Here is a 12,779-nt window from a genome sequence, read left to right as displayed (position 1 = left end):
TATATAATTCTGACATGGTACTTGAAATTAATCGTATTTCCTCCACGTTCATCTTGGAAGCTTCCTCTAGTGTTTTTATGAGTTTCTGGTTCCCTAAATCAAGGCATAAGATGGTGGCACATAGATCGGTCATCAACCTCCGTTGGGGAAACCATCCCATCAACATGTTCCATATGAACTCAACCAGCAAACAAGTGAGCTGATCACTTGGCAAAACCAACTTCCCGCGCGCGTTCATTAATTTTAGAAAACGTCGACTGTGGAATTCAGTCATTTAATTTGTATCATTTTGCTGCTCCTTCAAACAAAAACAAGGAAAGATACTTACTTGTCAGATCCAAGTTTGATTTCATATATCCCTATATGGATAGAAGTAGTTTACATGCGCCACTTTACGAAAGAAATTCATATGCATGTGGCCTACTCAATACAACTTTTTCTATCCGAATGACTGCCAAGTCCGGCACATAACCAATCATTGTATGTAGCTTTTGGAAGAACCAGTCCCAAGATTCGTCGGTCTCTAATTGACTGGTGACCTATGCAACTGTTTTGAAGATTGACCTTAGGTTTTTAAATTGATTTATAACCTTATTTTCTAGAATAATTAAAAATTGACTATTTGGGAGAGTAAAAGACCTTTGTTACCCTTATTACATCTCTGCAAACGAAAACTTCATTCCCGTCATTTTGTTTTCTCCTAGTAGGCTACGTTCTTATTCTTTTTAGTTATCTTCAACAATGGAAGCATTTACTTCAATTCCAAGCAAGTCATCATATGCCAAGTTGCCAACTACATCTTCAAAGCAACAAAATGAAATTCCCAGTTCCTTGAGATTAGCATTAAGATACGTTCTTATTCTTTTTAATTATCTTCAACAATGGAAGCATTTACTTCAATTCCAAGCAAGTCATCATATGCCAAGTTGCCAACTACATCTTCAAAGCAACAAAATGAAAATTCCCAGTTCCTTGAGATTAGCATTAAGATATCACCGAGTTATTACAAATTTACAATATGACATGACTCCTTTAAGTAACAGGTTAAACGAGTTTATTTCATGTTCGCCAATAACATGGCAGGGTAAAGTTATGGTATGTTAACATTTCTCATACATCAACTATTTTTACCCCTCTAAGGACTCATGTTATCACTTTAAGGACTAATATTACTATTTTCAGGACTCATACAGTCAACTAAGAAAATTTACCACTTTAAGGACTCATGTTACCACTTTGAGGACTAATATTACTATTTTGAGGACTCATGTGGTAACTAAAAAAATTTATCACTTTAAGGACTCATGTTACTACTTTGATGACTAATATTACTATTTTGAGGACTCATTTTACCACTTTTAAGGCAATTGTATGCATGTCATACGTTAACACATTGTAGAATTTTCCAACATGGCAAAGGCTTTGAAATTTCTGGTCTTCTTCTCATCAATTATAATGTTCATTATAATTCATGTCCTATGGGTGCATCTATTTGGGAGAGTATCAAGCAAGCACAAGTTCGTAACCATGAGGGCCAGGTGGAGGATTGTGCTACATATAGATGAGAATGCAATGCTTGGTCTCCGCCACCAGCTGGAAGACTAAAGTTAAATTGTGATGCATCGATCGGTTGCCGCAAATGGAGAACATGTTGGTGTTGGCATTGTTTGCCGAGATATATAGTGATGAGAATCTTGTCGCAGCGATGTGTGAGAGGGTTGTAGGAGGGTAAGACCATGTGCAGCCGAGTTATTCTCTCTGTCGGGGGGTGTTGATCATGAATGGGCTATGGATCAAGGCAGGAATGGTATCGTTGTGGAAACAGATTATTTGGAGGCTATGAGGCTGGTAAATGGAAGTGATGAATGTTTTGCCTGTGAAGGTATCCTTGTAGAGCAGATTAGGGAGCTGTTGGTTTCTTTTGATGTCCATAATATTCATCACGCATGTTCCTAGGGCGGCTAACAAGATTCTCATGTTGTTTCTGGAATGGGCAGAGATGTTGGTTAGGGGTTGGAGTTTCTTGGCGACTTGGCTCATGGATGACATTGGTGATGATGAACCTATAACTGGTTCAGTTTTTAAGGAGGAGAGTAGGGAGTTCATGACCACATTCCCATGCCTTTTAATTTTGTTTAGTTTAAATAAAGGAATTCTTATTCTAAAAAAAAAAAAAAAAAAATATATATATATATATATATATATATATATATATATATAGAAAAAACATTGTTTTAAGTTTCATAGTTTTTATTGTTGAGAAAATATGTATGGGAGAGATGAAGTGATGAAAAGGAAAAAAAATAAAAAGAAGAAGAGAAAACACAATCATCCGTGTAATGAATTCAGAAGTAAATGGCACGAGTTGGAAAGTGTTAATTTTTCATTGAGGTTAATTAAGATATTTTATCGCTTCATATGGTACTTGAAATTAATCGTATTTCCTCCACGTTCATCTTGGAAGCTTCCTCTAGTGTTTTTATGAGTTTCTGGTTCCCTAAATCAAGGCATAAGATGGTGGCACATAGATCGGTCATCAACCTCCGTTGGGGAAACCATCCCATCAACATGTTCCATATGACTCAACCAGCAAACAAGTAAGCTGACCACTTGGCAAAACCAACTTCCACCAAGTAATCCCGCGCGCGTTCATTAATTTTAGAAAACGTCGACTGTGGAATTCAGTCATTTTGTATCATTTTGCTGCTCCTTCAAACAAAAACAAGGAAAGATCCTTACTTGTCAGTTGCAAGTTTGATTTCATATATCCCTATATGGATAGAAGTAGTTTACATGCTCCACTTTACGAAAGAAATTCATATGCATGTGGCCTACTCAATACAACTTTTTCTATCCGAATGACGCACAGATGGGGAGAAAAATAACAACTTGGCCTTCTTCATCAAAACACTCCCGAGGAAAAAATATTTTTGTATTGCTTAAAACGCAAGTGTATTGCTTAAAAATATTTTTACTTCAGAACAAAATAGGAAGAAAGAAAAAGAAAATAATCAGATGAGCTTCCCACCTGCTCTGCAGACCAAAGCCTTGGCACTTCCAGTCTCCCTACTAGCAAATAATCACGAAATCCAGGAATTGTGCTGGGTGAGAGATCAAGCTTTAGATTAGCTACATTTGACGAGAGCAGATCAGCAGATCCACCAGTACTGTACCAGTTCCCACTGTCAAATAATGCAGCTTCTATAGTGAAATTATCAAGAACACTGTCTTTAGATGTTTCTTGGGAGTTATCTATTTTCACTTCAACCTGGACAAAAAGTACATAAAATAACAATTTAGACTTTGGATAAGTCAATGACTATTGCATTTGATAGAAGGGTAGATTCTAAAAGCATGAGTAATGAATCTATGACAATGTGCATTTAATAGACAACGGTACCATTTCATGTATTTTTTGGAATAAGAAAAGAGACTTTATCACACAAAGCTGATGGCTTACAAAACACTACCTGCTATGGCAAGTGTCCGCCATCTAAATAAAACACAAAATATCATGGTTATATCTATTGCACGTTTGAAATAAAAAGATCCTAAACACCAAGAAGTTGAAAACAAAAAGATCCTTCTCAATAATAAAGTCTTGCCTGTATGTCTGCATAAGAGAAATCCTCAGCCAGATTCGATTTGAAGAAATAATCTGCAATAAATACCTGCACATCAATTATTTGGAAGATTTAATGTCATGCAAGGCTCCAGTAAAGTCAGAACAAATTGTCATCTGATACATCTGATAAATCAGGATGATGAATAACATATATTAGACATATACTTAATCTAAATCAAATATAAATTAGCACATCAAGGAACTCAGTCAAACTTCCATTTAAACATTCTAGTATTACATTTTACAGTTTCTTTGCCTGCCACATGTGCAGAACGTGCAAAGGAGGTTGGGGAAGAACAAAATCATGTTTGTTTACACATAAAGAAATGGAATGATCTTTTCATTTGCATAGATAAGTAGCCACGTGAATCATCCATGCATAAATAAATGTCCGCAGTCTTCAGCTATATACTAACTCCCAGAATGGCTGTTGCTTAAAGTTTAATGTAAGTTGGTAACTAGTACAAAACAAAGAGATTTATAAACAAGAAAGGCGAGAACTGAAACCTGTGGCTTGGAAAGAAGAAGCACATCACGATGAATGCCAGATAACCACCAATGATCCTGATCTTCAAGGTAAGAGCCATCACTCCGTCTAAATACTTGAACAGCTAGTACATTTTTCTTGTTCATCCCACAAGGATAACAATAATCAGTGATTTCAAATTCAGCAGGAAGTCAACTGTCCTGACTGACCTACCACAAGAGTGAAAAAAAACATTTGTTAATGTATGTAACAGGGCATTCTTACCAAACTATGCATCACTCATAAGAGGAAAGCAATCTACACTTAGATGTAGCAATACTTAAAGATAGAATGGTAAGATCCATAAGACTGACAAGAACAAGTTTTTCTTTTTTACAATATTTAGAACAAGAACAAATTTACCATCACAACTATGTAGGTTACGACTCATTCAGTTTCACTGGGTAAAAATTCAACAAGACAAAATCAATATGCTAACAGATTAGAAAATCACTAAATAATTCAAATGATACTTTTTTAGAATTCCCCCCACCACCAAAAATAAAAGACAATCACAGATCTGATGACTTTATGTGCAGTTGGTTTCTTATCAATTAGTATCAGGCACGAAAGAGTACCAACACTCAGCTTGAAGATGTGCTTTATCTTGTATGTTAGTGTACCCCTCTGTTTCAGTATTATTCTTTACTTTTTGTTACTTTTTGTTTTTATTTTATTTGACTGTTATTCTGTACATTGCAAAAGAAAACTCTCTATTCATAAGTCTTAGTCACTATATTCCCTGCACTAATTCTAGAAACATCTACCTTGGTGACAAATGTCCATGTAAACTACACGTCAACCGGGAGAAGATTAGGTGAATCAAAATTTAATATATAGTATAGAGGGAAAGCATCTGCTCATAAGAAATTAGTATGAAACTATGCATTAAAATTAAAACAAATAAAACAGGGCCTTCTACAAGTATATTTTACCTATATCCTACAGGAACTCCATTTATCCATGCACAGAAGGCAGAATCGACAGCTTCGAAGTGCAACAAAATTCTGCGACCTGCCAAAAGGTAATTACTGTCATCTAAAGTATAGCTGGCTTAAGACAAGAGAGAGCACATAAGCACAGAAATATCAATAATCAAAAGATTTCTATCAAAGGATGCTGCAGATGACTGTAAGCCAATGATCACGTTAACCGTATCATGTTTTGTCATATAATCAGCAGAGTTGAGTAGTGCCTTTTAAATGAGAGCCATAGATAGATGTACAATATTATTACCCAATGTAAACTAAAAACTATTTAAACATATCCAACAGATAACATGGACTCACATCCTACAAATATTTCATGTACATTGTGACAGTTGAACAAGAAAAGTGGTTACAATTTACAGTATTAATAAAGTTCATAATAAAGCTTATTTAGATGTGTGCAAAATATAACCTGGTACAGTTTCTGTACTGTACTGGGAAAGGTAGCATCATCAAATAGTAATCAGTTATGATAATCATCATACAAGGATGTGTGCAAGATATAACCTGGTACAGTTTCTGTAGTGTACTAGAAAGAAGAAAAAATGCTAGTAAACAGCTATGATAACCAGCATACCCTTCCATTCTTTGGGGATGACAAAATCTGTCCTATAGCAGCCAGTAGGGTTGTCCACAGGAACAAAAGGTTGATCAAGTGGAAATGGATATACAACATTAGTATATATAAGCCGATCAAATCCGTGCATCTGCCAATTTGAAGGAACTGTTCCATTAGAGAGAATAAAATAATGAGACATGGTTACAGGATAAAAGTTGCATGATATCAATATCAAGTTTCTGAATCCTTACGAAGATAAGGAAAAATCATTATTAATAAGTAACATAAATAGCTCATAAACTTGTTCAATGACAGCATCGTTAAAGTTAAAATAACATTATAAGGATATCATGAGCTAAAAAGATACTATTAATTTAACTAAAAAACTAAGAAAAAAATGTAGGAAAAGAGAAATATGGAATCATCAGATCATAGTACCTGCACTTGTGAAACCATTTTAATAATTACATAAGCTTCAATTAAACCTACAGTTCATACCATAAATTAATATCCGAAAACTGAAGAACTGCCATATTACTGTACAATGTGGTGAAAGCTGTTTGGGGAAATTGAAGAATTCTGGGTCATCAACTCATCCCGATTCCCTGATTCCCAAAGGATGTTCTTAACTGTAGAGCAAAGAAAGCTGAAACCTTATAGGGTACAATAAGTTATTTCAAGGATCATACTCATCATAGAGTTTGGGAGTGGAAGAGCATTGGGATCAGGTGTGGGTTTGGTCTGCTCTGTAGGCATTGGCTACTACTAAGTTTCGGGACCATTCCCTTCTATTAACTAGTTAGTCCCAATCATTTTTCCATACTACTTGCTTCCAACTTAAACAAGAATGGCACAAAAAGCTTAGTGTCCATGAGACATCAGATACAATCAAGAAGAAAATAATACCGATATCTAAACAGTGAGGTTCTTTCTCTCTCTCAGCTGTGAGTGTAGGATATTGTCCACTGTTTTTATATTCAATTCTTTAATACGAATCATAATTCATTAAAAGAAAATAAATTGTGCACCTCAGAACAGTGGATAAGAAATCCACAGAACTGACAAAATAAATAAATAGAAAGGCGAAGAAGTAACAAGAACTTTCAAAAAACTAGAGAACAGCAGCTCTCCAATATGAAGAAATTTCAAAAAGAGAAGTATCCCAAACTCCGAAATGACTCAGGCCCATAGAAAGGCAAGAACGTGAACCCTCTCCTGCAGATTACCCAGCACCTCCCACCTCCTGTCCTCAAAAATTCTTTTGTTTCTTCTTCCATCCAAATGACCCAAAAGACCTTTCCCTTGTTCCTCGCATCAAAAAATTTGTGCCTTCCACTCAATGTAGCCACAGAAGAAGCTGGGTTATTACAACTGAACATGGCCTCTTGTCAGTCTTTTCCAAAGGTCTAAAGCAATTGGACAGTGTAATAACTAAAGTTTTTGCTTGGTAACTCATCAGACAAAGATTAAAAACTAGAGATAATATTATTACTTCTTAACATATTGATAGATATGTGTCCTTTTGTTGCCATGATCTGGAAACAATTGATCATCAGTTTATGAAACGTAGCCACTCCCTGCAAAGTTGGGAAAAAATTTCTCAAACTATTAATCCTTTACATTAGCCTCACTCTTTATTGGCTGGATTCTCTGAAGCATTACTCGTCTATGACTAATTTTGTTCTCTGGCTGAAAATCTTAGTATGCGTTAAATTATCTGGCATACTAGAAACATCTAATATTTAAGTAGGTACATTGATCTCCTAATCAAATACTTTATGTGGCTTCAACAATAACTACTCAATATCGACTCTTTAATCATCAAAGGCCATGCAGAAGAAAATTCAAAAGCTTATCATATAGCAGCCTCCGAATGAAAATTTTGTTAAATTAAACTATGATGGTTCAGGTTGTTAACAGCATAATGGAGCTGCTGGTTTCGTTATTAGAGATGACAGAGGAAATCCTATTGTTGCTTCTCTTGGTCATACTAATGTCCTGGAGGCTGAAGCTACTGCGTTAAGAGCTGGGCTATTGGCAGCTGCTATTCATGGTTATACAAATCCCAAAGATTCTGACTGACAGTATGAAGGACAGGATCTCAGTTAGTAGAGGCATCAAGAGCACCTACTCATCATTTCAAAAATATAAAGGCAAGCAGTGGAGAGGAAACTAATGGTAAGATAATACAATAATTCTTTGGCATCATGTTTATATATTAGATGCATATTCTATTAGTTTGTTATTTTTTATATAATCATCTCCTCATCATTTCAATAATTCTCTGTCCAAAAGAGCTACACCGCTGAGATGTGATGTAACTATTACTTTTACCTAAACATATGTCAGGTTTTACACAAAAGTACGTAAAGATACATATATGTTTACCTGGCAAAGTTTTCCACACAGAATCCTGAAATGCGGTGTGGTAAAAATTCAAAGGAACATTTCCAGGAGTGGAAGCTAAGTAAAATTTCCAATAGCCTGACAAAGACTCCACAAAAGGCAAGCCCTTGATCCAAAGAGCTGCACTATCAAGAGCTTCAGGAACAGCATCATCATTCCAAGGTGCAGAGTTGGATACCATAAAATTCACTTTGCTGCGTTCATACCAGTATTTAAGAGAACCTAAACAACATATAAAACATTAGATTTCATCATTAAATATCTCACATGGGTAGGATGCCAGGACAATTAACAAATGAATAAGATAGTAACAATGCTAAAAAGATGCCCTTTGTTTTTTTACATTATGGCAGAATCAGTTACCTGGGCAAACACCTTAGGGGATAGCATAGCCTTAAATAAAGTTAAGGGCGGTTCGGGAGGTCCTCTATTCAATCCTTTTCCTTTTTCTAACCTCTGTCCTATCCATTAGAGAGGACGCATTAAGGAATTTCAAAATTTCTTATAGTGAGATTGAGCATCGCTGCAGCCACATCCAAGGTTCATCTTCTTAAGGAGTGTTTTTAAAATGGGTCATTTTCTTAAAATCTCAAAGTATTATGTAATTAGAGAAAATCATCAAACTAAAATTTCTAAAAGATGGCATGCATTCAGAAGCATCTTTTATGTTTTTCCAGTCCTATTATTGATAAAGTAAAGAAAAACTGCTGAGCTTAAACACACACAACTATATATAAACTCAAAAGTTCACAACTTTAAACCCAGTTCATATCTTTATATCTAGAAATCCAATACGACTCTGAAATCCAACATGAACACAGCATTAATGGCTAGTCAGAATACTGAAACTGAGATGGGTCTCTCACCTTCAATTGATTCATGGCAACGTAAAGTGACATGTGCATCTCTCTTGTTCCACTTGATGAAAGATTGGTCCTCCCACACATGATGTCCATTCTCTAAGGGAGAAACCAGTTGACCCATCATAGAAGCAGCCATGGCCTATCTTAAACAGATTGAATCATCAAACTGAAATCGATCGATCACTTGGATTCACTTGAGACTTGAGAGAGGCACTGTTTGGTGATCGTGTGGATCAATCAGAAACTGAAACTGGATATTTGTCTTTCGACCATTAACTAATCTTTTCGCACAATAGTAGTTCCAGGATATCACTATCACTCTATATCGGTATATATCCTCACTGCTATCTCAAAAATATTTGTGTGTGTGTGTATATTATATTATATTATAAGGAGAATATCACAAATGGTCACTCAACTTTTATCTATTCGACATTATGGTTACTCACCTTTTAAATATATCACTTTGGTCACTCAACTTTACTCTGTTATTCACTTTAGTCACTTTGTTAATTTTTTTCATTAACAAAAAATTATTTGCCACAATATTGATGATATTTTCGTCCAACCAATTGTGAAAAATTGATAAATCTGTATTAAAATGATTGAGAGAAGTGATTAAAGTGAGATAAAATGCTCATTGGGTGACTAAAGTGATTGACAGAGTAATAAGTGAGTGACCAAAGTGATATATTTGAAAATTGAGTGACAAAAGTGTGGAATGAGTCATAATTGAGTGACCATTTGTGAAATTCTCCCTGTATTATAAGAGGAGACTGAAATGACCATATTATTCTTTATTATATCAATCATTTGTGCACCGGTATTTAATCACGTATAGTTTTAATGAGACCACCATATACATCGGAAGTTTTACTGTATCAATATATTAAGAAAATTAGTTTGATATGTATGGAGGTAAAGTAGTCTCAAACTAGTCTACCAATATATAGAGCTGGTTTACCTCTTAATTAAATTAGTTTATTTAATATATTTGTACATTGATGTACTTTAAAAGAACTCTCATATGTACATGTATAGTGATACATACATGGAGTTTTCTCCTAAACACATTGGAATTAACCAAGGGGGTGTGTTAACAATTTGTGCCAAACTCAGTGGGTCAACTTGCGCAACTACCAAATTCCGGACTTAAGTTTAAGGTTGGGAGCTTTTAGTAGGTCTTGAAAAAATAAAACCCAAGCAGTAAGGGTGGCTAACTGGTTATGTAGGGGACAATTTTTAGGTTCACCCCTAGGGTCACCCCGTTGTTGATTAACATATTTTTACTTAATAAATTTATAATCCAATAGTTAATAAATTTATAATGCAACGGTCTATATCTTAAATTATCCTTTAAAGATCATCTCTGTAAAAAATCAATTGAATCGGAAATCGTTTAATTATCTAATTGAATCAAACAAATTGATGGTTTTAACAACACTTACTACTACTATGATGAACCGTCCATGTATTTCATAAAGATGAATAACTAAAAGGTCTTCAATTTGATTGTTTTTTACAAAGCTAATATTTGTATTACGTTATACAACATGAATGGTTGGAATAGAGAATTATAAAGTTATTATGCGTTAATCGCAAGAAATGGTGAATATGCTTATTCACCCTAAGAGTGAACCTAAAAATTGTTCCTGTGCAGGTGGGATGGTGGGTGATCACCGGTGGAGGAGTACCTAGAGAGCTAATAGTGTTCAAAGAAACCACTTCTTTTTTTCTTGTTTTTTTTTTTAGAAGAAAAGGGAAACAACTACAACATAAAACCTCTAACTACACCAACACCGAACTGATCTAGATTGAACCGAAAGGGGAAGCATCTTTCTCCAAATACAGAGATCTTGATTTGCATGGCAAAGAGACGTCATAACATCCACCACGAAATTTGCCTCATGATGAATATGCTTGAAATAAATGCTCTTGAAGTTCCTTGCAGTTGGTTGAATGACAATAACATTAGACCTTTGATTACATCAAAAAAAAAAATTTCCACTTCACTTATTTTCTTGTTTTCCCCATTTGTAGCCATACTGCTTGCTATTCTTACATAGGGCAAATGTACCACGTGGTGGTGGGGCAGCCTAATTAAAATTGAGAAAATTTTAAGTGTATTCCGAAACTATCCTTATTTATTAAAGTAAAATACCCAAAACACCATTTTGCGTGTTTTCTGATTGGGCAGCTCTATCAGCCACGTGGTACGTTTGCCATACGTAAGAAGCTCTATTCTCATTGTTTTTCGAGAACTGTGCTTAAAACAATTGTTATAATGCAGCTATAGTTACCGTCAGAGGAAAGGTGGAGTTGGATGTGTACTTCAAGATCATAAGGGAGGTTTTCAGGCTGCTTTGATGAAGGTTGTGCATACTACAGTTTCTGCCCACCTTAAGATGATATCCCAGGATCTAATCCCCGCTCTGATACCATTTGTAACATCCTGAGCTCGAATTTATTTGAAAATAATCTAGATTTTTTTAAGTGGAAAGGAAATTTTTTCCCAAAACACCAACTCGTTCAAGACTCAATTAAATTGGAAAAAAACTATACCAAGACCTAGATCTTGACAAGAGGACCAAGTTTCTCACCTCATGCACAACCAACCGTTGCCGGACTATGCAGACGAACCACCGAATTACCTGAATCTTTTGAGCTTCGATACTCCTTCCTCTCCCATCCATCGAGCAAACCAAGACTGGAGGTAGAACTGTAGTAAGGAGAGGAATCAAATGTGAGACTAGTGCATCACCACATCGTGGCTGGATGGAGGATTTCCAATCCGTTGCGGGTCGTCGAGTCACCGAAAGGGGTCAGAAGCCTTAAGCTTTTGGAGCTCCCCTGCATCGATCTGATCTCCGCCTCTCTATAGTTCTCCATTAATTGATTTTCAATGGCTGTGGTCAATTTCAATGATCCAGATTGCACTACCAAATTTTCCTTTTTATTTTCTCTTTCTTGATTAATTATTCATAATTTCAAAACTAAAAAAAAAAAAAATCATAATAAATAGTGCAGGTATCTTAAAAACTTCTCAAAAATTCTTACAGACTCGTTGCCTCGCGTGTTTTATTATGGGGGGTATATTGTATATGGAATTAGTGGAACTTTTAAAGAAATCTATGGAATTTAAAAGTCTGGGTGTATTCAATATAAACTTTTAACAGTCCATGAAAGTCTTGAGATATTCAATTAGGATTTTTAAAGATTTTATGAATTCCACCAAAATCTAGGGGTATTCAATTAGGACTTTTAAAAATGAATAAAAGTACAGAGGTATTCAAAATATTATTCATACTTATGGAATTAGAAAATCATGGATAATCATGGACTTTGTAGTGTTAACTATACATACCAAACTCCAATAATTTTTCAGCCTCTCAAAAAGTCTATCAAAGTTTCTTCTTCTTCAAAAAAAAAAAAAAAAAGGTCGCTCTCTATGCACGAAGAAGTTTGTCCTTCTTCATCTCTCTTTCTTAATTTTTTGTCATTTCTCTAATCTTTTATGATATCAACCTTTTTTGATACCCAACAAGTTCATTGTAGTTGTTGAATGTGATTTTTGTTTTTGTTTTTGTTTTTTTTTTCAATTGTGATACTTCGAACCCTAATAGCAATAAAAATGATTTATGAAACCCTAAAACTCAAATGTTGTGGTCTAACCCTAAGACCTTGAACCATACTAAATTTTATCTTATTAATTAATTATTCTCATTAATTTGAATTTATATTATGGTTCAAAAAAGGTTGAACAATTGAATTTCAATTAATTAATTATAGATCAAGATATTGACCAATATTT

At 34.9% G+C, this 12,779-nt stretch overlaps 1 pseudogene; it reads right to left on the bottom strand.

Moving 5' to 3' along the window:
• Positions 1-2,328: 2,328 nt before the first annotated feature.
• On the bottom strand, positions 2,329-9,286 carry LOC112175626 (annotated as a pseudogene).
• Positions 9,287-12,779: the final 3,493 nt, after the last annotated feature.

This window comes from Rosa chinensis, chromosome 1, assembly GCF_002994745.2.
Source record: "Rosa chinensis cultivar Old Blush chromosome 1, RchiOBHm-V2, whole genome shotgun sequence".
Classification (NCBI taxonomy): Eukaryota; Viridiplantae; Streptophyta; class Magnoliopsida; order Rosales; family Rosaceae; genus Rosa; species Rosa chinensis.
This window is presented reverse-complemented; position numbering and strand designations above follow the sequence as displayed.